Genomic DNA, 23,784 nt, shown 5'->3' on the forward strand with positions numbered 1-23,784 from the left:
CTGGACTCGACAGTTCCGATCTCCCTTGCTAGAGCCACTCGCGTGAAGCAGCTGTCGAACTGGGCCAAATCTCAAGGCCTGTGTGATGTCTGGAGGATTTGGCACCCACAGGCTCGCCAATACACCCACACTTCGGCGGCGCACCACTCTCACGCCCGGATCGACCTCATCTTTGTCCCGTCTACCGAATGTGCGGGGGTGCAGGATGCACGCATTCTTCCGAGGGGCCTGTCAGACCACTCGCCGGTGCTTCTTGCTCTTGGCCCGCCTTCCCTCTCTGCCCGTCCGATATGGCGTCTTAACGCTTGGTTCCTTCAAGACAAAGCTTTTCGAACCGTGGTGGGAGGTGAGATAGTTAATTACTACTCTCACAATGCGGGCTCCGTCTCCTCCGCTGCCATCCTTTGGGAGGCGGGCAAGGCGACTGTTAGGGGGGCTGCAAAGGGGCATGTGCAACAGCAGAGACGTAGACAAATCCAACAACTCGCGGCTTGAGAAGCTCAGGCCTTGGAGCTAGAGTGGAACCAGGGGGCGTTGGGAGATGCCACGCGGGCACGCCGACTGGCCTTTCTGCAGGAGGAGATACGCCTGCACTCTCTGGAGGCGGCGAAGTCTCTTTGGCGCTCCTCGGTGGCCCGGGTCTACGGGTGGGGGTATAAAAATGGTACACTCCTCCACCGGCTGACTACTTACCCCCGGGCAAGCAGGATCATTCCTGCCGTCAAAGACTCCGTAGGCGGGACCCACACGGTCTCGGTGGCAATGGCCCAGACCTTTGCAGACTATTACTCCCAGCTATACCCGCCTCGGGCGTCGGAGATCTTCCTTACGGAATTGCTGGGGACGAGCGGGGCGGTTCTCGGACGGCTGGGACAGGAGGTTTGTGAGACCCTCGACTTGCCCATTACGCTGCAAGAAATTGAGGAGGCGATTAGCCGCCTGGCATCTGGGAAGACCCCGGGACCAGATGGTTTCCCACAGGAATACTATGCTCACTACCGCGAGACCCTGGCCCCGAGGCTTCGGGACCTTTTTGCAGAAGTGGTGGAGAAGGGCTCATTCCCACAGGAAACAGACACGGCCACTATAGTTGTCCTTCCCAAGACGCAACCCCCATCTCAGTCTTGCTCGTATTACCGGCCGATATCCCTCATTAATACTGAGCTCAAGATATACGCCACTGTCCTTGCGCAGCGGTTGCGCCCGTTCCTTGTCTCATTGGTCCATCCGGACCAATGTGGATTTATGCCAAACCGGGGGACCAGACACTGCCTGCGGCGCTTGCATCTCGCCCTGGCACACCGGGAGCGCCCTTCTGCTGGTTGACTTCGAAAAAGCCTTTGACTCAGTGGGGTGGGACTACCTGGGTGACATCTTGGAGCAAATGGGCTTTGGTCCCCAGTTCCACGCCATGGTCTGTGTCCTGTACTCGAGCCCGCGAGCCCGTGTGTTGGTCAATGGGGCTCTATCCTGCCCGTTTCCCATAGGTCGGGGGACGCGACAGGGCTGCCCACTCTCGCCCCTCCTTTTCGCCCTGGCCATGGAGCCCCTGGCCGTGTTGATCCGGTCGGATCCCATTCTCCATGGGTGGGAGTGGCCGGGTATGACCCCTGACAAAATTGCTCTATACGCGAATGACGTCCTTCTATATCTCTCTGATCCGGCGGTCTCAGGGCCCCGGGTCCGCCGGATTCTTTGCCGGTTTGGTCAGGCGTCGGGTCTTCATCTGAACCCTAAGAAATCCGTACTGGTCCAGCTGCACCCGTCGAGGGAGTGTTTCGACTGGCAGTCAGATATTCCCCTCCGGAGGCTCTCCTTTAAATATCTGGGGATCTGGGTCACCCTTCTTCCGGAACTCTGTTGGGCCCTCAATGTGGCCCCTGTGGTCAATAAGACCAGATCAGATATGGTTAGGTGGCATTCGCTCCCATTGAACCCATTGGGGAGGATCGCCCTCTATAAGATGATGATCCTTCCCAAGTTCCTATACATGCTACAAAACACTCCGTGCCCCTTCCCCCGCCTGTGGTTCCGGGAAATGGACAAGATGGCGACTAAATTTCTTTGGGGTGGCGGCAGACCCCGCTTGGCACTAGATCGCTGCCGGGTCCCCTCATATGATGGAGGCCTGAGCATGACTAACCTTTACTTGTACTATTTGGCCACCCAGCTGCTGGTGATTCATGACTGGTTCTCGAACGGGTGGGATGATCCGGCCTATAGACTCGAGGTGCAACTCACCGGGTTCTCATCTATTCAGAATATGCTCTATGGGGCGATGGTCTCCCGGTCGCTTCCAGATGTCGCGCGGGCCCCTTTTCTGGCGTGGCGCGCCGCCTTGCGCCATACCCGTTGGTCGGGAACAGTGACCTTGGTCACACCGCTTTGGCACGGGCTTGGCTGCGGGAGATGGCGGGGCTTGAGGGATTTCGAGCGTGGGATCTTCTAGGGATCTTCTGCTTAGGTGATGTCTGGCGGGGGAGCCACATGTGTTCCTTCCAGGAGCTTCAGATCCGATTCTCTTTACAGTCTTCGCAATTTTATAAATACCTCCAGCTGCGCCATGCGGTCCAGTCCCATGTCCCTTTAGATTCCAGACTACCCGCCCATAGTCCGCCCGAGGCCCAGGTGATGCTGGGATGTCTTGGGAGGGGGGAATATCCCGTATTTATAAATCTCTGATCAACAATACCTCGGTAGATTGGAGCGGATTGCGGCAGCGGTGGGAGACCTGGGTGGGTCCCTTGGACGAAGCTGACTGGAGGGACGCCCTTATGGCACCCAGAACGCTTACCACTTCAGCTAGACTGCGGCTCATCCAACTTTACTACCTCCACGCCGCATATCTGACCCCGGACCGCTTATATCGTGCGGGCCTCCGTCAGGACGCTTCCTGCGCTCGATGTGGGGTAGATCCGGCGGACTTCTTCCACATGGTATGGTCTTGTTCCCGCCTGGGGAGCTATTGGGACGAGATTGAAACTGAATTAGCTGAGGTCCTGGGATGGGAGGTTCCCCATGACCCTAGAATGGCTCTGCTGGGCATAATGGATGGGCTAGACGGGTCCCGTAACGAAAAGTACTTTCTAACTACTGCCCTAGTGATGGCCAAAAGAGATATCGCGGCCACATGGAAACAAACCGACCCACCCAGAGGTGCTACTTGGAGAAGAGGGGTGGACTGGTGTGCCGCTCAGGAGCGGACGTTGTACGCTGCCTGGGGCTGCCCCAAAAAATTCAGCAAAGTATGGGGAAAATGGCTTGGGGGACTATTTTAAGGGGAGGGGAGTGCAGGGGACGGAGGCCGAGGGCTGGGGAAGAGGGGAGGGTCTTGTAATTGATTGTCAATGCTTCCATGACAGATTTTATTGATGCCAAGTTAATCAGACTGTTGTATGTCGTCCTTGATTTTGCTTTCTATAAAGAAATAAAAATTTGCTTATCAAAAAAAACCTCAGACATGACCGGAATTATTGCATCCCCTAGTTTTTTATAAAGTTCAGCGGGAAGGCCATCTGGCCCAGCCGCTTTACCCTTTTTACATTATGAAAGTGCCTTCCTGACTTCTTGATGCGTTATTTCAGCCTCTAAGTTGTCACGTTGAATTACTCCTAATGTAGTTAGCTGAGTTGATTTTAACCAATCTTGAATAGACGTTCTATCTAGATAGATTTCCTCGTCATACAACTCTTCAAAATAAGCATGGAAGGCTTCACCTATTTCATCTTCCCTGCTTACTAACGATCTAGTGTGTACATTCTCTATTTGTTTAATATGATTTCGGACTCTATCCGATTTGGCCTTCCAGGCCAATAATCTCCCAGCCCCATCTCCATATTCAAAGTGGGCGAGCTTGCTCACCTCCCACCTATTGGCAATCCTGGTCTGAATTATATTATCCAGTAAAGTTTTTGAGGATTCCAGATCTGCCACTAGTGTCTGACGAAGTTCATGTTCCTGGTCCATTACTTTATTAATCTTCTCCTCCTGCATCTTCATTTGACGCTCAATGGATGCGATCTCCTCCCTATATTGTCTATTCTTATAAGTAGTTTTATTTGTAATTAGGCCTCTCAAAACAGACTTCAGGGCATCCCAAACGACCATAATGTCTGCCGAACCTATACTAATATCCAAAAAGGATGCCGTCTCCTGGATTAAATATCCAGTTACGGAATCATCTAAAAGGAGAGTACGGTCAAAGGTCGATACCTTCTGCTGTTCTTTCCCCACCAGATCTAAATCTAACCAAACTGCCGCATGGTCTGATAGATGGGGAGTCAGATAATCAATCTTCTTAATATTACCTATTAAGTCATTACTAATTAAAACATAATCAATTCGCGATTTATGTCTATATTTTTTATTGTAGAATGATACTCCCAGCTGAGAGCCAGATCTTTCCCTCCATATATCACATATGGCATATTGCTTCATCATTATTTTCAAATATGCCCTGGATTTGGAAGGGATATTGGCCCTACTTTTTGGCGATTTATCCAATTTTGGATTCAACACTATATTGAAATCTCCTGCGAGAATGATTGTATCAGGAAACTCCAGGAGATTTGCAAAACTAGTTTTTAATGTTGAGGGGTCATCATGGTTGGGGCCATAATACCCTACTACCGTGATAAGTATATTTTCCACAGAGATCTTAACTATGACCCACCTGCCGCTAGTGTCTGTTCTGACTTCCTGAAGGGTCGCATTCACTTGTTTTTTTATTAAGATAGCCACACCTCTGATGTTAACTGTCTGGCATGAGGAGGCACAGTGCTCCACCCACCTAAGCTTCCCACAGATCTCACTAATCTCATTTTTTAGAAGGTGGGTTTCTTGTAGAATGATTATCTGTGCAGGTGAATCTCTTCAATACTGGAGAATTTTCTCCCTCCTGCTTCTAACTCACAGACCATTCACATTCCTCGATAAACACTGTAATGTCCTCATGGGGGGTTAAAGGATTGAGTTTTAACTTTACCCCGTCCTGCAGAGTTCTGACGCTAAACCAAAAATAGAACAAAATGGACCTCAGCTGAGATGCAAGGCAAATGAGTTTTTCCTGAATAAAGTATTAGAGGCGTCATCAATAAGAACATGTAATTGCTAGATTTAAGTATAACAGGATATAAATGATGTTATCTTTTCAGAACTGAAGTTAAGATTACAATCCATCTTCACCAGAATGTGTAGTAAGAACATTTGAAATAGTTATAAAACCACACAGAAAATGTTACTTACTCCTGTATGCATCTGTTTGTGGCATGTAGTGTTGTAGATTTACAAGCTCTGCATACTCCTGCCATCTAGTGTTGGGCTCCGATGTGTCGTTCTTCTTTGCAGAATTCTTTCAAGTTGTGAAGCATAGTGACCACTCACCTAACTGGTAATGCACATCGACTCAATAGTTAGATTGTTGTCTTCCAGAGCCAGACAAACTTCTCCAGGGCTCCGATTCTATGCCGCATGGTGGTCTTCGTCAGGGCCTCTCAAGTTCTACGTGCCCGGTAGCCTTTGAGCAATCATTTGGTGCACCAACATTTCTTCTTACAGTCGTGGCCTCTAAATTGGATCCAGTTGTCCGTTTCGTTGATGCCCCGCACCACACTGCAATGCAACCCTCTCGGGCCTCTACCGTTGAGTCTCACACTCGAGAATGCTAGAACCATGATGGAAAAGACCTTTTCGTTATTGTCCACAGTGCCATTCACAGTACGCATGGGCAGATTAACAAGCGGTCAGCAACCTCTGCCAGTCTCCGGAGCACGAGGATTCCTGCTCCACCTTCCTCGCTTTCTGGACGAAAAAAATCATTTGGAATCCTCATGACAGTCGGTGCCATGGAGCAACATTGTGACAATGATATCCCCGACATCTTCGGGGAAGATGTCAAGGAGGAGGAAGTGGTCTACATCGAACATGCTGCCTTCTTTAGCCTGGAACACGAAACACCGTCGGATTCTAAGATCAAAGACCTGCAGCCAACATCAGGTCAGCATCAGAAGACGACGACTGAGTACATCAAGGAACTCAGTGCCCCTCCAGGCGCGGGGGTCCGGGCATTGAGCCTACACTCTTGGACACAGCCTTCAGGGCCGCCATTGCCTCCCAGCCATGGCCGGCACAAATCTAAGGCTTTGGAGCAGACTCAGCATTGAGCCAGAAGCACAAGACCCGGCATGCCTCGATGGCTCCATTGGTGCTCTTAGGTGGCTCAACGTCGGCTCCGAAGGACTCCTCATAGCGGAAACAACGATCAGCATCAAAAACTACCTTAAAGCCAAAACAGTCTACTGTGTCCAGTCACCTGCCAACAGCAGACTCCAAAGACCAAGAACTGCCCATTTTACAACTCCTGTAGGAGGAGTTGGACTCTTCGCAGCAACGACTTTATCCATTCTCATACAGGCAAAATCATTGCAAAGCCCCCACCACGGGTGCAGGAGACTCTTCCTCGCAAGAGGCAGGTCACTTTTAAAAAGCATTTTGTGTTGGAACCCAACCAAAAACAGCAAGACAAGGGCATCAGTCCACTGCCGCAAAAGCTTCTTCACCACAGGGGTCTACACATTCATCTTATCCGTATGGCACTCATTACCACCAAGAATGCCAGGAGGACCGATTGGGTGATAATGGGGTAGTCCCTTAGCTGCCAATGACCCTGACCAGTGCCCTGCCAAATCTCCCGCTCCCCTCCCTCCCATACCACCTAATATCATGACGTTGTGACATGAGGTTGTACACAGGGCAGCTACTTTTCACAAGGTGGACCTTCACACCATACCAGAAGAGGAGGACTTAGTGGAGAAGCTCTCCCACACCCAGCATGTCTTTGCCTCTACCTAAAATACATTTGTTTTGGATGTGTAGATTGTATCCATCAATGCTTGGTGAAAAGTGTTACTTTATCTTTGAAACTCTGTACAGTCCTATCTGTACAACCCTTACAGCACAATCAGAGAAAGCTCCTCTTAAAATGATCCTCCACCTGTGAAGCTCCCATTCATTTGGGAGTTTAATTTAGCTTTTTCCCTATTTTCTTTAAAGACACATCCATTTTAGCTTGAACCCCTGGTTTAAACTCTGAAATGTGCAGCCATACCCATCTGCTTAGAACTACCCTGCAAATTGTCTGCTGGCTCTGTTTGCGGATTCTTCTGCTGATTTTAAACAGGTGTTGGCATTTTTCCTTCATTAGCAGCTGTTGCAAGTCTTCTGGGAGAATTTTTATTGTCTTCGTCCCACTCTTGCTGTGATTAACAAGCTAAAAATGAACTGTAGTTTGCCATACACCACTGAAGGGCTGTAGTGGTCTTCCCCACTACCTTTGTATTTTCTGTCTTTAACTGGTAGTGCAGATGTCTCCAACAAGTAGCTCACAAGTACCCTCAAAGTAGCTCACTGGAATGACGCCAAGCCCAGTACCTCATTCTGAAAGATGGTCATTTTAAAAGGAAGTACCACTGCTCATCTCAAAACACATCAAGTGGCATTCAGCCAAACCAATGGCAGGTCCTCAAGAAAACACTCAAACACCGTTGACCCATGGAGTCTACCACATGATCATCTGTCTTCTCTCTCAATCTAGCTTATTGATAAGGCGATTGGGTATGTTGTAGACTCTGGTCGGTCAGTTACATTGTGTGTGGACTATGGACCATGAAACTAGAGTGCCAGCAGAAGTGTGAGCAGTAACCAATGTGGGCTCAAAGTATGGCATTGCAGGGGCCATAGTGAAAGAGTGTTTGTTGGGTGCATGATCAGTACAAGAGCTGAGGAAATGACAGTATGGATCCAGAGATGAGACAATTAAGAGCCTTATTTGCATGTACACATCTGCGAGTGTGAATTTATGTATCTGTTTGATATTATGTTGCTTCCTAATAAACAGTGATGCTCCCTGCAACCCATGCCTGGTGGCAAGGACCACAATAAGTATATCCTAACCCCTCCCCCGCACCTCCCTCCAAAATCATAAGGAGTTCATCTCTAGCACAATTGCGTCTTCTCATGGCATAATGGTCATCCTTGACTATTTTGGGCATTCTTTGTCTAGTTGTGGCATACAGGAAGACATCCTTGACATATATATAGTGGGCATTCTGGACATTATGTGTTCAGCCTTGATACAATGTTGGCTCTGGTATAATGGTGGGTGCAATTGGCACATTACAACCCATCCTGGGTGTTAGGGTGAGCAACCATCAACTTCGATGGTAACATCTGGGCATTTGTAGCAGAATCTGTCCATGTGAGGCATTTGTACATGCAAGCACTGAATGATAACTACAAGTGGATTTATTTTAAAGGCAAAAATTAAGTTTATTCGGAAAAGGTATTTTCTTCCTGAAAATGGAGTAGCTTTGCTAAAAAAAAAAAAGGCATTTGGAAAAAAATGTATATTTTTTAGAAACCCACATGCTGAAGACAAAATAATGCAATACTAAGATCTGTTTAAAGTTCATAGCTGACTGATAAGTAAGGCTCCTGGTTTTTTGGTTTTTACAGATAAATACAGACAGAAAACCATTTATTTTCTTGGCTGTATTTGTTTTTAAATGTGGATAAAAACGGGAATTGGGTTGCGTTTTGAGTGACTTTTAATTGGACTTCTCCAATGAGTAGCTCTTGAGCTACTGGTAGCTCTCCAGATACTTGTGAGAAGCTCTCCAGTGTGCAGCCAGCCTAATAAATCACAAGCTTTTCCTTAAATCAATTAATATACGTTAACTGAAATTAAAAGTGTATTTGAGATGAAAACGCATGAAATTTCAGAACACTTAAAATGATGTTAGGCAAAAATTGGTTGAATTTCTAAAATCTATTTAAATATAATATTGATTGATAAATCGCATGGCGCTGGGGAGACGTATTACTAACATTATTACCTTGGTGCTAGGGGCACTGCAGCTATGGCCGTTATGTATTACACATGACGAGGCATTGCAAATTGGCAAAGCCTTTTTTACATTACTGCTGGAAACCCTACCTGATGCCCCGACTTGCATAGGGTGATCACTAATTAATCTTGTTTGACGTGGTCACTAATACAAGACTTATAATATTAGTGCCTCAGTAGGATTTTCTTTGAAAAAAGTAGCTATTGCTGCAGAAAATGTTAGAGACCCCTGGACTTCATAGTAGGTCATACTGACTCAACCCAGGCTGAAGCAAATATTTTAAAAAAGGATTATATATCGGGAAAATGTCCAGACCACAACCAATAGGTGGTAGCATAAAGCATAGGATGGTTAACTAGAAAATAAAAACAAGAACTTAGTAGTTATAACATTGGTAATAACTACAGCAGACATTATCTTTTGTGGGCAGAGAGACATACATGCAAATAAGGGAACTGCAGATTTCGACATTATGTTAAAACAAACATTGTCAATATCTAATTCAGCCCAGATACAACATATAATTGGGTACTAAGGTGAGCACAACAGCACCCTCAACCAGGAAGCCCCACAAATGCTCCTACTACAAAAACACAATACAAAACTATCTACTGCTCTTCCAAAATATCCCAAACATGCCATGATGACACCTAACAGCTTTTGTTCCCTCCAACTGCCTTACAGAAATAGATCCAAAAGGCAATTTGCTTGTCTGCTAAAAAAAAAGGGTAATCAATCTGGTACAACCCTCCAGTCTCACTCAAACGCTAAGAACCCCCATCCACAATTCATTAAGGTGGACCCATCACCAAACCTAGGGCACACCTTTCACGCTATTGATAACATATCCTAACAAGACAAATCAGACTCTAGTCTGTTGTGGAAACCTCACAACAGTTCACACCTGAAAGCAAAGCACCGAACTGCAATGTAACAGCAGACTGACCACTATACATATACCTATATCATACAAAATTAATTTCTCTACAAGATAGTCTTGTATGAAAATGCTACTTGTAATACATTGTTCAGGTTTCTTTTCTTGAGTGCGGTTTAAGGTTGGGGGGAGGCGTTGTGTAGAGCATTTCCAGGATGAAAAACAGATTACATCTAGGGACTCAGTTTCTCCATACACCAATCATGTACAACTTATTTTAACTCAATGGACCATGTTGAGTATAGTTTGTGTACATCATCTCCCACCTAGTGATATACAGCTAGTGGTTGAAAGGTCTGTTCCATAATCAGTGCTGCTACAGAAGTAGAACACAAACCTCAAGTCAGCATCCACCTAGATAGGCATCTGATTGTAAAACAAAATGGTGCAGCAAGCCAGAAGGGGTGTGCATGTGATGGAGCAGGGTTTTTTTCTTTAAAACCGAATACCTGTTTCATTTTCGCATGTTATAACTAAAAGTACTACTGATTAATTATTAATTATTAAAAGTTTGTCAAATACTGTCTAACCAACCTTATTAATAAAAGAATTACACGTGGGAATGCTATTGCATGGCTAAAATAATAAGTGAACTAAGTTGGTGAGCAAACTGACAGAAAACGATGTTGCTTATGTGAAATTATTGTGTTTGCGCCTATAATTAATATGCATTAATGGCTTTTGATGTCGCAAATGGCTAGATAAATGCACACACATAAGGGTATTAGCAGGGGAATAACACTGTATAATCATTTCCGTGCAGTAATTCTGTTTTATGTTTATTTTCACTTAAGTTGTCTAATGTGGCCTACCACAAGATGGCTACCACCCGCAGCCTGCATTCGAGTAGATGGAAATTTTACAAAAAGGCTCCGCTCTGCCTGTGACCTTGCACCTCCGATGAACTGAAAAGCCATGAGCATGATGACAAGTCCAGGAAATCTGCCAAGTGCCCCTGGAAGATGGAGATGTTGCAATTTTGAAATATTGACTTCATGAACTTGTAATGATCCCACCATTTGATACAAATTTACCCCGTAGAGACATCCGTAGATGTATCGAATTAGTCATGGACATTCAATTTTGCTATTCATTATTTGGGACAATCTATGTGTGAGAAAATCTCGCACAATATCAAAAATGTACCAAGATTACATTATTTCCGCCATTCATCCGTTCTGAACAAAGAATTGTAACTTTATAGAATGTAAATTTTAGTATAAATAATAGTAGGCTAGAGAGGTCTAGCGCCACTTCTTCCCGAGCTGATGATCCAAGGTCCCCATGCTGACGGAGAGGACGATGACTCTACATGACGGCAGGAAACTCTAATTCTTCTACAGAGGACCGATTCTGACTTAGGATCTGACATTTAGACAGAATAGGTAAATATGAGAGAAATGAATTTGCATTTAATTGGCTTTTCTTACAATTTTAGTTAAACAAATAATTCTGTTTGAATTTCTGTGTCGGGTGATTATTTCTGGTCATGTTTATTGAATTTATTGTGTATTCTTTGAAATGTATTTCGCTAGATTCATAAGCAACTAAGCAGATGCCATTGACCTCAAAGTACAGGCAGATTGGTTAGGCATATTGAAAGTATTTTCCCTTATACATAGCACGGATAAGAGTGGTAGGATGAATGTTGGTGTAATGGGCCCCACCAGCGTGTGATGTGTGTATGCGTGTGTGACTGTGAGATCGCTCCGTCCGTGGAAGTAGAAGGGATTCGGAAGCTCCAATCTGCACCAGTTTCTTGGTAGCAGAATGATGGTTTGCTATTGTCTTGGTCTGGCGAAATTGCGTGTATATAGGCTTGTTGATTATTGATTGAGATTTGTACTAACACTATATGTTGAAGTCGTGTTGAGTTTTATGTATTGTGAACGGCTTCTGGGACGTAGGGAGTCGGTGACAGTTCCGTAGTAGAGCAGAGGGAGTGTTGCTCTCGGAAAAAGGCGGGATTGTTGGCCCTGTAAGCAGACAGGGGAAAACGTGTGACAATTGAAGTTGCGCGTCGCATTGTCTGGGTTCGAAGAGGTCGCATCTTCGTGTGTTGCCATTAGAAATGTATTTTCTGTGTGAGAGAAGTGTGTATGATAGCGAAGGTTATCTGTGAAACTCTGGTCTTAGGTCTCAGGGATCCGTATGGTATTCCATTAAAGCTTAACACTGGAGAGGTAATAGGTATTCTCGGAGCTTGTTAGAAGGACAGGGCAGAGGTAAGCACTGCTTTGTTAACGTGTGATATAATTCTGTAGTAGGACAGACTGTTCGCTGTTCTCGGGAAAGACAGAAATTCTGTGTGAATGAACTACATTTTCTGGTGTGAAAGTGTAAATGAGAAGGCATTTTGGTTAATTGTGAAACTCTTAGGAGCATTCCGGAGAAAAACAGTTAATTGATGCTTGTTAGAAGGGTAAAGTAGAGGGATGTGCTACTTTATCAACGGAAGTAACGATTCTGTAGTAGGGCAGAGGTAAGCGCTGCTCTCGGGAAAGGCAAAATTCTCGTGGGAAAGGTCTTTCGCTGTTCTGTGGCTAGCGAAGCAGACAATGGAGATGTTTGTATGTTGTAACTAACAGACTCGTAGAAGTTGAAACAAAGTCTACCAAGTAGTCTTGTAAAGGAGGGGTAGATGAGAGACAGGAGACAGGAGCAGAAGCGACTGCAGCGACTGCTGACGTCAGGGAGACCGCGCTGTGATTGGACAGTGGGTTAGAACAGTGGAAGCACGGTGATTGGTGTGCTAGTGAACGCCGCGCTAGGATTGGGAGACATACAGGGTGACGTAGACGCTCCAGGATTGGTGCGTTAGTGTGAGTCGCCCTGGGATTCGCGGACTGAGTCAGTAACGTAGACGCTCCAGGATTGGTGCGTTGGTGTGAGTCGCGCTGCAATTGGACAAGAGATCGTACAGTTGTAGAAAGAGCAAACAGCTTGTGGAAAATAAGAAAAATTTACTATCAGGCTGAGGAAAAGAAGAAAAAATCCTTGCTTAGTAAAGTAAAGAACTGGTTCGACAAGGATAAAGATATAGTTACTAGGGAAGGACAGTTATTGCCCCCGATAAGAGCCCCGGCATCCTTCATGGTTGCGAAGTATGGGTATCATACCTGTATTTGGTTAGATAACTGGGTGAAGTATACAAAGGATGATGGAGTGTTAGCGTTCCCGGAACATGGTTCATTTAATCTGGCCATACTGAGGAACTTACGGGAGCAGATGATGAATCTGGAGCCTCGGCCTAGGCCAACGCAGTTTGAGGCATTGACCGAGTGGGAAGATGAAATGCATGAACGAGAAAAGCAGAGGGGTGGGGGTAGCTACAGATACATGTTTGGGCGGAAATATGATCGCGAAACCCATCATGACAGAATGAGAAGGTGGCGAGATGCCAGTATGACCGAGGGATTATATCCTGTGAGAACGGCAGAGGAATCAGGAGGGAGAAAGTGTACAGAGAAAGAACATAATGTAGAACCCAGGAGATATGGGGCAAATGAGTCTGCTGGTGATGTCTTAGAGGACACGCTCTATAAAAGACCACCCCCGTATAGACGAGAATCAGAGGTAGGAACAGCAGTGACCCCGATGAGAGACACCCTGCGGATTATTAAGACAGAGGGTACCACCCCTGGGTTGAAAAGCAGTTGTTCTCTGGCGGAAAGAGAAAGAGAGAGAGATAGAGAGAAAGATAGAGAGAGAGAAAGAGAGAGAGAGAAAGAGAGAGAGAGACAAAGAGAGATAGAAAGAGAGAATGAGCTTGAGGATGAAAAGACCAGAGAACTAGCAAGAACTACCTTTGAACTGACAGAGAAAATCAGAGAACTGACTAAAAATCTTGAGGCAGTTACAGTGCCTGTGGCAATAGGCCCGGTTATGCCGATTTTTGACAAGCAGAGGACGGGCGAAAGTGGTCTGACGGTACCATATGTGGGCAATAGATTGATTGTTCCTCCGGAGCAGGCAGAAATGAGAGCAGGAGAAACACAGTGGAGAGCAGGAGAAAATCAGTGGAGACATACCATATGTGGAGGAGAATTGAGTGTGCAGACTAACTCAAGTTTGAATTCTGGATGTGTGGAAGGGAACAGAGGATCAATTTTAGAACCGCAAAGAGTGACAGAACCTGGGGGTGCAGAAAAATCTGTGATAACTGCTGAAGATTTGAATGATTGGTTGAAAACTTTACAAAGAAAAGAAAAAGAGTCACAGGGGATTGATGTAGCTAGGCTACGTATGGAAATGGAAGAGATGATAGTAGGAACAATACCTACAGAAACACTGAAGAATTATCAGGAAGAGGAGATCCTCTTCCTTTGCAAAAGTATCACATGGAGAGCAAAGAACATACATGACAGGTTGAAAGGAATAGCCAGTGAGTTGGGAATTGACATGGATAAGGTAAAAGCTTTACAAAAGCCTTACCGAGTGGATTTTTCAGATAAGGACATTGAGAATCTGAACAATGCAGGCCGAACAGGACAGATTAAGGAAATGATTGCCTTGCTGAAGAAATGGGGAGATGTAGAAAGATGGAAAGACAGATGGTACCGAAAGCGAGAGGATGGGGCAGATAGAACTTACTCGGCATTCCCCCTGAAAGAAAAAGAGAAGGCAGTGACAGCTTACCCCATGAGAGAGATTCCAGGAGGTGGGTACGTACATGTCCATGGACCAGACAGGATATTTTATCATTTACAAATGATTTCCCTCGACTAAGGGAAAAGCCCGTTGAGTGGTACAGACAGGTCGACAGATTTGTAAAACTGTCAAAAGTACTGTGGACTGACCTGAATAGTCTGTTTGATATAATTGTACCAGCAGACCTGTGGGCAGAATGTAAAATAGTCATAGACTGGCCCACTAAGGAATACCCGAGAGATCCAAAAACAGGACCTCCAGACCCGGAGGTAATGAAGAAGTATGAGCAGGTTATGGCTTTCTTGAAAAATAAAGTACCCCCCAAAGAAACAGACTGGGTTAAAATAGATCGAACACACCAAGAATTGAAAGAATCAGTCCATACTTACTATGAAAGACTGATACTAGCTTTTAAGCAGTTCAGTGGAGATGAACACCTGGGTGACAAGGATCTGAGTCATTTTGTGTATAGATTTGTGTATGGTTTGCGACCTGAAATCAGTGAAATGATATGGCAGCACACCGTAGACTGGCAGAGTAAGAAGATTGATGAGATTCTGAGACATGCAAAATACTTCAGTGATGAGATTGAGGCAAAGCAGAGGAAGCTAAAAGAAAAGGCAATGTGGGCACAGGTGAAAGTTGCAGAAAGACAGGAAGCTCAGTTGGTTGAACAGGCAAATAACCCAGGAAATAAACCCAGGTTTGGTCCAGGAAAAGGAAAGGGGAACATCGAGGAAGCCAAGAAAAAGTTTCCATGCCACAACTGTGGAAAATTAGGGCACTGGAAATCCGAGTGTAAGAATCCACCGTCTACTAATGATGATAATTCATCATTGAATTCACAGGTGCAGAGTGAGGGGTGTGGTCAGCATCGGCAACAGCAGAAGGCTGATAAGCAGCAGAATCAGGTGCCAAAACCACCCTTGCCACAGAGAAGAGGATCTCAGAAGTACAGCCAAGAGTCGGGATTCTACGATGAAGAGCAGGTAATCAAACCAAAACGCGCAAGCGCAGTTTCTCAGTACTGGCTGAAGAATGAGGGAAGTGACTCCGAGGGAGACTACTGACGTTTCCGAAGAGAGGAAGAAAAGTGTGTACTTGGCGCAACTCTAGAAATAGACCAGGCAGGGCCTTTTGTAGATGGAAAAATTAATGGTGAAAGTGTCACTTTTCTAGTTGACACAGGGGCCACAAGATCAACTGTCAGGTCAGCTGATATAAAGAATCTTCCTCTCTCGGATGAAGCTATCCAAGTAGTTGGTGTGTCCAACACACAGATTAAAACTCTACTTACTGAACCAGTAAGGGTTAGAATAGGGAAATTTTCAGACATGCACCGATTCGTGGTGTGTGACACAAGTCCTGTGAACTTTCTAGGCAGGGATCTGCTGTGCAAGATTAATTGCACTATTTTCTGTACTCCAGATGGAATAACCTTTGAGACACCTGATGAGGATGTTCTATACAGAATGACCATGGATAACAGAGAATGTGAGGCTTTGGGAACATATGCAATATTTAATCCAGATGCATTACCCCCAGAGTTGAAACAGACAGTAAAAGCAGCAGTTTGGGATTTTACTGGAGAAGATGTGGGTCTGATGAGAAATGTAGATCCAGTAAAGATTACTGTAAAAGAGGGAGTGGTTTACCCAAACATACCGCAGTACAGATTGACACCTGAAATAATTGAAGGCATAACACCCATAATTGAAAAAATGATTCAGCAGGGGGTGTTAAGAGAAATATTGAGCAGCCCATGTAATTCGCCAATAATGGGACTGAAGAAACCTAATGGAAAGTTCAGAATAGTACAGGATTTGAGAAAAATTAACAAGATTGTTGTGCCATGTTGTCCTATTGTGCCAAATCCATCAGTGATTTTGTATCAGATTCCCCATGATGCAGAATGGTATACGGTAATTGATTTGTGTCATGCTTTCTTTTCAATCCCATTGCATCATGACAGCCAGCCAATATTTTCTTTTAGATTTGGAGAACGAATGTTGGCATGGTGCCGAATTCCACAGGGGTATACAGAGAGCCCTTCAATATTCAATCAATTGCTAAAGAAATCTCTGGAAAGTCTGACAATGCCTGAAAATTCGGTCTTGGTCCAGTATATTGATGACCTACTTGTGGCATCAAAAACACGTGAAGCTTGTGAAGTAGACACCATTGCATTACTGAATCATTTGGCAGATGGAGGGTTAAAAGTATCTCCAGCCAAATTGCAGTTCTGTAAGAAAGAAGTCCAGTATCTGGGACATAATATTGAGAAAGGCCTGAGAAAAGTGACCATTGACAGGATCAAAATCATTAGAGGAATGAGAGCCCCAATGACACAAAGGGAAGTGAGAATGTTCCTGGGAATGGTGGGTTACTGTCGTCAGTGGATAAGTAACTTTTCCCTGATTGCCAAACCATTGATTAAATTGACCAAAAGTGAGGTGAAAGACCCATTGGAACTGAACCCAGAAGAAATGGCTGCATTCAGAGAGCTGAAAGACAGACTATGTGAAGCTCCTGCCCTAGGAATGCCTGACTATGAAAAGGAATTTGAGCTGTATTGTAGTGAGAGAAATGGATGTGCACTTTCAGTGTTAATCCAGAAACATGGACGTCTGAGGAGGCCAATTGCCTATTTCTCAGCAACTCTTGACCCAGTAGCTGTGGGTTTACCAGGTTGCCTGAAAGCAGTAGCTGCTACTTGCAAAAGTCTGGAACAAAGTGAGGGAATCATAATGAGATACCCTGTAAGGGTATTTGTACCTCATGATGTGGCAATCCTTTTAACAAGGAGCCGGACACAGTTCATGTCTCATAGTCGGCTAACTAAATATGAGAAAGTCATTCTTGGTGCAACCAATGTAAGCCTGGAGAGATGCGTGAATGTGAATCCAGCGACACTGTTGCCTGATGCTGAATGTGTGGGAGTGAGAAATGACGTTGATCTTGACTGCCTGGATGTACTTGATTACTGTACAAAGCCAAGGCCAGACATAAGAGATCTGCCACTGCCTGAAAGTGATCATGTGTTGTTTGTGGATGGATCTTGTCTGAGAACAGATGAAGGAGTGTTGAGTGCTGCATACGCTGTGTGCAAAGTCTCGGAAGTTGTGGAAGCATTACCCTTGAAAGGAGTTAAATCCGCTCAGGTGGCAGAATTGGTGGCACTGACAAAAGCATGCAAGATTGGGAGAAGTGTGAGAGTGACTGTGATGACTGACAGCCAGTATGGCTTCGGAGCTGTCCATGATTTTGGCCAGCTATGGCTACAAAGAGGTTTCCTGACCTCAAGTGGAACTCCCATAAAGAATGCTGAAGTGGTTGGAAAACTGCTAGAGGCGATACAGCTGCCTAAAGAACTAGCAGTTGTAAAATGTGCTGCTCATGGTCATGGTGATGATTTTGTAACTGTGGGAAACAAGTTCGCCAATGACATAGCACAATACTGTGCAAGAAACAATCATTCAATTAACAGGAGTAAAGAGCGAGAAATGTCTTCTTGTTCCTTAATGTTTACTAATGAAGTGAGAACATGGGAGGAAGTAAAACAGCTGCAGGATGAGGCAGGAGATGAAGAAATTAGAGATTGGGTGAAAGCAGGTTGTGCACCTAGAGAAAAAGATCATGTGTGGGTCTATAGGGATGGAAGACCAGTCATGCCGAATAGCATGCTATCAACAATGGCAAGGATGTATCATGGCCAAGGACACTTGGGGAGGGATGCTATGATAAAAGCCTTTAAGCAAACCTGGTACAGTCCAAAGTTCAGACTAATAGCAGAAAGTCTCTGCCAGAGATGTCTGATATGTTAGCAATTCAATCCTGGAAAGAAAACAGTGGTGAGACTAGGAACAATAGGCAGGGAGGGAGGACCCTTCACAAGAATGCAGATAGACTTCATTGAAATGCCCCCAGTCAACAGATTGAGGTATGTCCTGGTGGTGGTCTGTTTGTTCTCCAGGTGGGTGGAGGCATATCCTACAAGAAGAAATGATGGTAAACCGTGGCCAAATTACTGTCAAGAGAGTTCATCCCAAGGTACGGGTTCCCAGTAACCATTGAATCAGACAGAGGAGGACATTTTTATAATGAAATCATGAGTTTAATTTGTGAAGCATTGAGTGTACAGCAGAAGTTACATTGTGCTTACCGACCAGAGGCTTCTGGCGTGGTTGAACAAATGAATGGTACCATCAAAAACAGAATTGGCAAAATGTGCTTAGCCACAGGAATGAAATGGCCCAATGTCTTGCCTCTAGTCCTGATGACCATTAGGTCTACTCCAGACAGAACGACAGGTTTGAGTCCACATGAAATTATCATGGGACGTGCAATGAGACATGCATATGTACCAGTCAACAAGTTGATGACAATAACTGATGACATGATTTTGGATTACTGTAAAGGCCTGGCTGACGCAGTTCATTCTGTGTTTCACCAGGTTGGAGAAGACGCCACCACACTTGAAAAGAAACCAGCCCATGATCTAAGCCCAGGGGACTGGGTAAGGATAAAAGTCCACAGAAGAAGGAATTGCCTGGTTCCAAGGTGGGGAAGGCCAAGACAAGTCATCTTGACCACAACGACTGCTGTGAAGTGTGCTGGAGTGAAAAATTGGATACATGCAAGTCACACACTGAGAGTTCCAAATCCAAGAGATGGTACTGGAAAAGAATACTTTGAAGAATCAGATTCCAGTGATGATGCAGACAGTGAGGCAGTAAGAAGGAAAGAGAATCCTGAAAGTGGGGAAAGTGAGTCAAGGGAAATTTTCATCCCACCAGAAGAGGTTCTGAAGAGAACAGTGCAAACTGCAGAAGCAGGTTCAGACTCAGAAGAATTACCTGAGGTTCCAATTGACAGTGACCAACACAAAAAGAAAGAAAGAAAAGAAAAGAACATTCCAACAGAGGAGACACCTGAATCACATGAGGAAATTGGACAAGTTCCACCTGAGATAAATATTGAAGAAAAAGGGACAGACAAAGACAGTGAGGGACAGATTGCGGAAAAACCCAGAGGAGGTGTAGGGAACATCAACAACAAGCTAGGTGAAGGGACAAGTAGACAGCAAGAAGATTGCGTGTCGGAGACCCGAGGAGGGACAGAAGTAGGGAAATCTCAATTGGTGGAAAAAGAGACTGTTGGAGAAAAGGAAGTTGTTGGGGAAAAGAAAACTGTTAATGAACAAGAGGCAACTGAGATAGAGTCTGATGAAAGTGACAATGAGAGACATGGAGGACGAGTTCTGAGAAAGAGAACTTGGCTTGGAGAAAGAAACAATAAAGAGGGAAAACAAAAGAAAAATGCTAAAGGTGATCTCTGGCCAAATAAGATAAAGAGATTAAGGTGCAGACTGACACGAGTTAACTCTTCAAAAGCTGAACAAGTGAACGAAGTGTCAAGTCAAAATCCAACCAAAGAGGAAGAAACAAAGATACCTGAGAGAACTAAAAGAATAAGGAAACCAAACCAGAGGTACAAGTCACCGGAATGGACGTATGTGGCACTGCCTGAACAAGGAGAAGAGGCGGACAGCCAAGGAAGTCCAGAGGAGGCTTTACTGAAGGAGGTTGCTGAAGAAGAAGCTGTGGGAATTCTGAGAGTTATCTTGTCCGACATTGAAGAGACGTATGTTCAGGACCTGATACAGTTTGATGATGATGAAGAGACAGTGAAAAGTGATGAAAATCCAAATTGAGTAAATCCAAGGAAAATCACTTGGAGAAGAGAAAAAAATTAGTAGATTGTAATAATCTGTTGGGTACTTGCTGCCCTTAAAAGTTCAGTAGAGGAGTAGAAGAGGCTAAGTCAAAAGACACGGTCAAATTAACAAAATGGCTAACACTGAGAATAAAAGTAGATGTATCTTTCTGAAAAGATGGTGCAAGATGTGCTGCTGCTGTACAGGTTTATTAATGCTGCTTTGGAGCGTGCTTGTTCTACTGATTTCATTTAGAGTCACTATAGACACTTTAGAAGGTCATACTGAGAACAAAACTAATGTAGGGAAAAGTTCACAGAAAATAGTACCAACTAGAACTAGCAATATACATATACATAAGGATAGGTCAATTAATGATTTTTCTAGCAATGTTTTTTCTAAATTGTTGTATGAGTACGTAAAGACAATGGAAGTAAGGGATTGCTACGTCTGCATGCAATTACCTACCTCTGTTTCGGAAGGAGTGACTTATCATCTTCCGGCTACGTATGGAATTTCCTGTAGTGTGCTGATTAGTATATTTTATCAGTTAGGGAAATTAGATTATAATATGTCTAATGTAGATAATATTCTTGGGCAACTGCCTATGAATAAAGCACTGAATCCTGCAAAAGAAGCTAACACTTTAGGTGAGATTTTTTTAGAAACCAAAGAATTAACATTAGAATATGTTTTTAGAAATATTCTAACTTGCAGTTTGAAAGGAGAAGAGAAGAATTTTCTAGACATGGTTGAGAGAAGAAGATTGAACATGCACAAGAAAGCAGAAGGGCATAAAATGAGTGACACAATGTGGGATATTGAGAAAGAAAAGGAGTTGAAAAATGGAGCCAGTCCAACTATGGCTATAGTGCCCCACAGAAAGGAAAACTGTGCATTACCAGAAAGAGATCCCAGTATGATTATTATTTCATAGGGACTAGTGAGTGCCATGATACATACTTTATTGCAACCGGATGGGGATTTAGAGGAGGAGAAGATCCAGTTTTCCCGGGAGTATATTATATTTGTGGGAACAAGGCTTATTACCGTTTGCCTGACCATCGGTTTGGTACATGTTATGTTGGCCTTGTTCTTTCCAAAGAATTTTCACATGGATAGAGTAGATGATGCTGAACATTCTAATACATTAACACGCTATAGAAGAGAAACATGGACAGAAATTGTAGGAGATATTTTTGGAGCTTTAATTCCAGCAGTGGGAATTTTTTTGAATGCATTTGGCATTCGGAAGCAGTCAACAGTGGTGGATCGCTTGTCAACAAGCACCGCTGGAGGCTTTCTTTTGGTTAATACAGAAATGGTTGCTTTGCGTGCTATGGCAATGCAAAATCGACTTGCCCTTAACATTCTTTTGGCCAAAGAGGGTGGAGTCTGTGGAATGCTGAAAGTTCAACATTGTTGCACTTACATTCCTGACGAAAGTAAAGATCTAAAGGTTTATATAAAAAATATTACTGATTTGCATGAAGAATTAGTACCACTGGAAGCTGAAAGTATCTGGACTAAAATGGCTAATAAGATGATTGCTATTAAGAACTTTATAGCTAAAATAGGTAGTACCATTTTTGGTAAGATATTATTTCCATTAACCTGTGTAATTGTTGCATTATTGATCCTTAGATTAGGATGTATGTGTTGTAGATATAGAAGAAATAAAAAGAAAATCACAAAAGAAAATGTTAAAAGGAGACAAAAGAAACCAGAAAGAGATCCACAAGAAATAGAATTAGAAGAGCTAAGAGAAAGCATGTATATAGAAACTAAAAAGGAAGATGAGATGGAAACAAGGGTTTAAAACATGAACAAGAAGATATTTTGAATTCTTCCAAAAGGGGAAACTAAATAGATTTTTAGGGTTTTGATTTTTGTGGTGATTAGATATCACCAAAGGGGGGATTGATGGAGCAGGGTTTTTTTCTTTAAAACCGAATACCTGTTTCATTTTCGCATGTTATAACTAAAAGTACTACTGATTAATTATTAAAAGTTTGTCAAATGCTGTCTAACCAACCTTATTAATAAAAGAATTACACGTGGGAATGCTATTGCATGGCTAAAATAATAAGTGAACTAAGTTGGTGAGCAAACTGACAGAAAACGATGTGGCTTATGTGAAATTATTGTGTTTGCGCTTATAATTAATATGCATTAATGGCTTTTGATGTCGCAAATGGCTAGATAAATACACACACATAAGGGTATTAGCAGGGGAATAACACTGTATAATCATTTCCGTGCAGTAATTCTGTTTTATGTTTATTTTCACTTAAGTTGTCTAATGTGGCCTACTACAAGATGGCTACCACCCGCAGCCTGCATTCGAGTAGATGGAAATTTTACAAAAAGGCTTCGCTCTGCCTGTGACCTTGCACCTCCGATGAACTGAAAAGCCATGAGCATGATGACAAGTCCAGGAAATCTGCCAAGTGCCCCTGGAAGATGGAGATGTTGCAATTTTGAAATATTGACTTCATGAACTTGTAATGATCCCACCATTTGATACAAATTTACCCCGTAGAGACATCCGTAGATGTATCGAATTAGTCATGGACATTCAATTTTGCTATTCATTATTTGGGACAATCTATGTGTGAGAAAATCTCACACAATATCGAAAATGTACCAAGATGACATTATTTCCGCCATTCATCCGTTCTGAACAAAGAATTGTAACTTTATAGAATGTAAATTTTAGTATAAATAATAGTAGGCTAGAGAGGTCTAGCGCCACTTCTTCCCGAGCTGATGATTCGAGGTCCCCATGCTGACGGAGAGGACGATAACTCTACATGACGGCAGGAAACTCTAATTCTTCTACAGAGGACCGATTCTGACTTAGGATCTGACATTTAGACAGAATAGGTAAATATGAGAGAAATGAATTTGCATTTAATTGGCTTTTCTTACAATTTTAGATAAACAAATAATTCTGTTTGAATTTCTGTGTCGGGTGATTATTTCTGGTCATGTTTATTGAATTTATTGTGTATTCTTTGAAATGTATTTCGCTAGATTCATAAGCAACTAAGCAGATGCCATTGACCTCAAAGTACAGGCAGATTGGTTAGGCATATTGAAAGTGTTTTCCCTTATACATAGCACGGATAAGAGTGGTAGGATGAATGTTGGTGTAATGGGCCCCACCAGCGTGATGTGTGTATGCGTGTGTGACTGTGAGATCGCTCCGTCCGTGGAAGTAGAAGGGATTCGGAAGCTCCAATCTGCACCACATGGACCTTGGCCCTGAATAATCTACAGCTTCTTAGTAACTGCTTATGCAAGTTCCCCATAGACATGAGAAATGCACAGTTTTTAGTGAAGCATTCTCAAAAAAGTGGGGCAGGAACAACATGACAAAAAACAAACAATACACAGATGTAGACTAGAGGATTTATTAGTCATTAAACGGATGTTGATGTTTTTACTTTGTAATGCAAGGCTCTTCGGCCATCTGGTGAAGCTGGTCCTACTTCTCATTGCACCATTTGGCAATTTGGTTATTGATTGGAGTTTTCATAAAGCGGCTCGACTTCATGTAAGGGTCAATCTTTTCT

This window comes from Triturus cristatus, chromosome 1_1 (genome assembly GCF_964204655.1).
Source record: "Triturus cristatus chromosome 1_1, aTriCri1.1, whole genome shotgun sequence".
Lineage (NCBI taxonomy): Eukaryota > Metazoa > Chordata > Amphibia > Caudata > Salamandridae > Triturus > Triturus cristatus.